Below are 4827 nucleotides of genomic sequence, written 5' to 3'. Positions count from 1 at the left end.
AAATTAAAAAGATGATCAGAATATTTCTCACATATGGTATCATTTCAGCTGCAGAAGAGCATTCAACAAGTGGAGAAGGCCTGAGGCAGGAAAGTGCTTGGCATGGCTGAAGAGCCAACAAGAGGGCTCCCAGCAGGGAAAGTGTGGTAGAAGATATGAACAACCAGATAGGCAGAGGTTAGATCCATACCATTCTATAGCAATACAGTGCAAGCCACATTTATCATCCTAAATTTTCTACCTGTATTTTTTAAAACTATATTTTTAAAAACTAAAATAAGTGAAATTAATTGTCATGCTTCTTACTTAGTCTAATTTAGCTAAGACATTTTTATTTCACCATATAAGAGTTAATAAGGAGGTGACCCTATAGCCCAGTAGTTGGAGAAGCCAGATCCCACATGGCCAACTACTGTTTAAATCCAGGCACCAGTGGCTTGAAAATCACATCAGGCACACTGTATGTGTGCCCATCGTCCTGAAATGGTGGGAAAATGGAAGAAGAGGGACTGCAGTGTGAACACACTCCACTAAGGAGAGGCTGCTTTCTCCCTTTCTCTATCACTCTGTCTCTCTCTTTGGTGAGTGCTTGTGTTCTCTGGCAAGTGGAGAAAAAATTAATAAGATACTTTACACTTCTCTCGTATTAAGACTGTAAGATCTGGTTTGTACTTTACTCTTAGAGCACATTTTAAATTGGACTGGCTGCATTTCAAGTGCTCAATAGCTCCATGGGGCTAGTGCTCAGTGTACTGGATAGCACACAGCTAGACGATGCCCATCAAGTCCGGGTGTCAAGATTTCCCTTGTTTGGGATGAGCAGAACATGTGAGATTCATCTCTGCTGCTCTCAGCATAAAGCCTGTAGGTTCTCAGTGAATGTTGCCACACAGAATGCAGAACTACAGAGTAGATACTGGGTTCCCAAAGCAGACAGGAACCACCAAGATCACTCAGGTATTGCTTCGGCGAACTGCACCTATTCTGGGTCCTCATTCTAGAGAGAACACAGGGGGTCCATCTGCTGAGTCTCCTATCGTTGGGGCTATTCAGGGCCACCACCACCGTAGTCGGGGTGGTTGGCACAGCTGCTCCCTTAATTCAGAAAGATCATATCACGCCATATGCCAGAGAGTGGGAAGGAGAGAGCCCATTAGCATTCATTGTACACAGCTTTTCATTTGGAAAAGCACCTCGAATGTGCCAATCCACATTGCTTTGCTTCATTTTTCAACATTCATGAGTGTAATTGCATTTATTTTTCTCGTCAAGACTGCAAAACAAGTGATAATTTACTATATTACAGCCCACGTTGGCTGGGTTTACAGCCACAACAGCTCTAATCTGCCCTCCAAGGGGCTGGGTGAGTAAGCAGGGGGTGGTCTTTTTAGCTGAGGGCACTACATTTCTTTGCAACAGGAAGCTTGGGCTCAGCAACTCTTCAAGGTCACAATAATAATGACAACAACTAACCAATACAGAGCCACAGAGCTCTCAAAACATGTTCACTTCCGCTATCTTAATGTTTCTTATAGTAATGGGGGAAGGCAGACATCCCCATTCCACAGAAAAAAAAGACTGAGTTTCAGAAAGGTCCTCAGTCATACATGGTTACAGACTAGTGAACAACAAAGCTGGGGCTCAAACCTGGATGAACATGATTAAAAAAAACCTGTGTTTTGTTTTGTCCATGATGCTACACAGCAGTCCTTGAGGTCTGACAAAGCACAAGGTCTTGTAGTTACACTGGCGGAGATGAGTAGGCATAATCTTAGAGTTTTATAACCCTGAAGTGCCTATAGCAGCTGGGACTGCTAAGACCTACCTCCTGAGGCTACATGCAGCATGCTCATTTCAGGAGAAACTTGGGACAGGCTTCCCCACCCCTGCTGGAGGGTCCACCCAGGTATGGCTCTGTTTGTGAGTATGTAGAAATGAGAGTAGGGACGCATGGTCTGGCCTTGTGTTGGAAATTGCCCTCTGCGGATATTTTTCTTTTCTAAAAAACAAAAGCCAAGACCCAGTGACATTCAGATTTTAGATCACAAATGTTCACTAATTTGTGAGTAGTTTGTTTTGTTTTGTTTTGTTTTCCCAGAGATATTTTTGTTATAGGGCACCTGCATTCACTGGAGAGCCAGAAAGCAAGAAATCATTCCCCAGGGGGGATGGCCATGACACAATCCTTTCTCCTCCATTCTCCTCTTGGGATTTTGCTCACGTATGCACACGTGTCTGGCGTGAGTTTCAAGTCACTGGATCAAAGACTCAAACTACAGTCTATTCTGTGGAAGTCCAGTGATGTAACCATTATACCATCTGCTGGTCCCATAAGTAGTTTTTTAACTGTTCAACAGGACTTAGACCTAAAACCTTAGGTTTTTTAAACTCATTTGCAAATTAGAATGAAAGTAGTAAGCATGCCAAGGACTGGAAGACCTTTATCCCTCTTCCAGAGTTTTCAGAGGAAGTGAACTCCACCTTCACTCCACCTGCCCTTGATTGTACCACAAGGGTCTTTTGAGAGGTTTTTGCTATAGGGCACGTGCGCTCGCCAGACAGAGAGAGAGAGAGAGATAGAAAGCGAGAAATCACTCCCGCCCCAGGAGGGATGGCCACACCTTAATCCCTTCTTCTCCATTCTCCTCTTGGGATCTTGGGTACGCATGCACACGCACCCAGCGTGAGTTTTAAGCCACCGGGTCCAAACTGCGGTCGACTACATGGGAGTCCAGCAACATAGCCATTACGCTAACTGCTGGTCCCATATCACAAGGGTCTTGAAAGAATGAGAAATGCAAAGAATTAGTCTTGCTCTAACTGATCAGAGTGAAGTGGTCAGGCTGTATAAAATCTCAGATGTCAGCCACTCATTACTGCTACAGTATGGTGTGACATCTTATTGTAGATGAGACCGTGGGATGTAGCCTCACCTCTCCTCTTCTCTCCAAGGCATGTAGGGGGCCTAGGGACAAAGGGGTTAGTTGACTCTGAAGAACTGGGAGCTGACATGTGTTCAGAAATTTCTTTTAGCCACCTTTCCAGGGACTCTAATCTGAAGGGAACCCTTCTCCCCAGTTTCTGTCCTGCCCTGCAAACTCAGGCCTTGTCAGAGTCTAGCTCTCTTCTATCCTCTCCTGACATTGGAAAACAGCACCTCTCATGGGGGGCACTCCATCCCTAGGCCAATAAGGGCTAAGATGACCAGGTCTGGCTACCTGAAAGACCTACTGAGCCTCAGTAAGCATGCTGGACAAAGGATCTTGGGCACCCACTTGTTATGAGGGACCTAGGGACTTCAGAGAAGGCTGGGCATGGTTGATCAACATCACAGCCCACAGTCACCATCTAATAACACAGTACCTTTGATGGAACAGATACACACACACACATACACAGAGAGAGAGAGAGAGAGAGAGAGAGGGAGAGTGCATAACTGAGAAGACCTCAGTTTTCTTTCAGTAGAAGGGTTAACACAGCACCCCCAATGTAAGTCCCAGCTCTGTGACAGGACAGGAAGATGGTGAATGAAGGTAATGGAGATCTACCACTAGTCCATGCACCAAATATTTTATTCTGTATATTCCTATATTATGCTATTTAATCCCTACATGTCTCATTACCTTGATTAGATAGGGTAGATAAAACCCTGGGCAACACTGAAACTTAATAGCTTTGCTCGAAGTCCTCCATCTAAGCCCCTCTAGCTGTAGTGCCCATGAACTCTGAATAGGTGTTTGCTTCTGATACTCTTTCTGAAAATCGACCATACAGAGAATCGAGGACAAAGATTACTGAAGTTTCATTTCAAATGCAAGAAAGTGCTCTTTCAAACTGAGTAAATAACCTACTGTTATTATTTTCTATATTGTAAAGTCTAAGAACTTAGTGCAAAGTTTAAAACTCAGGCTTGGAAAGCTGATATTTTGCTTGAAATGGTCAAAATCTGATAATTATTTTACTTGACACTGGTGTTAGATGCAGTCTTCCCTCTAACTGTTGCTACCATGCAGAAAAGAAAAATGAGGTTTGTTTTCCAGAGGCTGGCACTACAGTCAGGGTGGCTCTGTCCTGCCAGGCCCCTGTACGCTCCAAGCCGCCCACCCCCACATACACTCAGACTCTCTGTGTTTCTATATTCTGAAGACTTTTCAGGAGGTCCCTGGTTGCAGCAGTGAAGGAACTGTGCAACAGAAGAGCCGCTTTACAGAATTGAGTGCTATTATAGGTAGAACAGTAGGGAAATGTTACCTAATCAGGGCCCTTTGTTGCATGGATAAGGCCATGGGGCCCAGGTATATTATGCAACTTGCTCCAGACCACACAGCAGTCAGCAGCACAGCAAGCCCAAGGCCCATGTCTCCTAACACTGACTGGTCACCATGATCTGAACCACAAGCATATATTTCAGCCATCTTGGATTTTCTATCTCCTTTAACCTGTTTCCAAGTAGCTGAACACTTTAATTGTCCCCTGATTCTATTATTTAATATACAATGAGGTTGTACTGGCTGCTAGAGCCAGTAGCTGGGAATGGCAAAGTTGACTCCTGCACTGATAGAACTCATATGGAATTGAGGGAGAGGGTTGCTGAATGCAAAATCATGTGGAGCTCCTCTGGGCTGAGCTTTCCAGGTGCCTAACCTGGGGCAGGGCCAGAAAACACAAAGTTCTGAAATTCAGTGGTCCCTAAGGCAAAGGGAAGACTATAGGAGTGTTGCCAAGAGAATGGCAAAATCAAGCAAATAGAGGAGGGGGCTGCAGGAACACCACAACAGAGCCCAAAAGAATGGGGTATCCTAAAGTGCCAAGCCTCTGCAGGGAAAG

At 44.7% G+C, this 4827-nt stretch overlaps 1 protein-coding gene across 1 annotated transcript in view; it reads right to left on the bottom strand.

The window, feature by feature from the left end:
• PTPRT (protein tyrosine phosphatase receptor type T) overlaps window positions 1-4827 on the bottom strand; it is a 1472724-nt gene that overhangs the window by 858514 nt on the left and 609383 nt on the right. The window lies entirely within an intron of this gene.

This window comes from Tupaia chinensis, unplaced genomic scaffold, assembly GCF_000334495.1.
Source record: "Tupaia chinensis unplaced genomic scaffold, TupChi_1.0 Scaffold000216_1, whole genome shotgun sequence".
Classification (NCBI taxonomy): Eukaryota; Metazoa; Chordata; class Mammalia; order Scandentia; family Tupaiidae; genus Tupaia; species Tupaia belangeri.
Note: the sequence above shows the minus strand (reverse complement) of the source record. Positions and strands in the feature narration are given on the sequence as shown.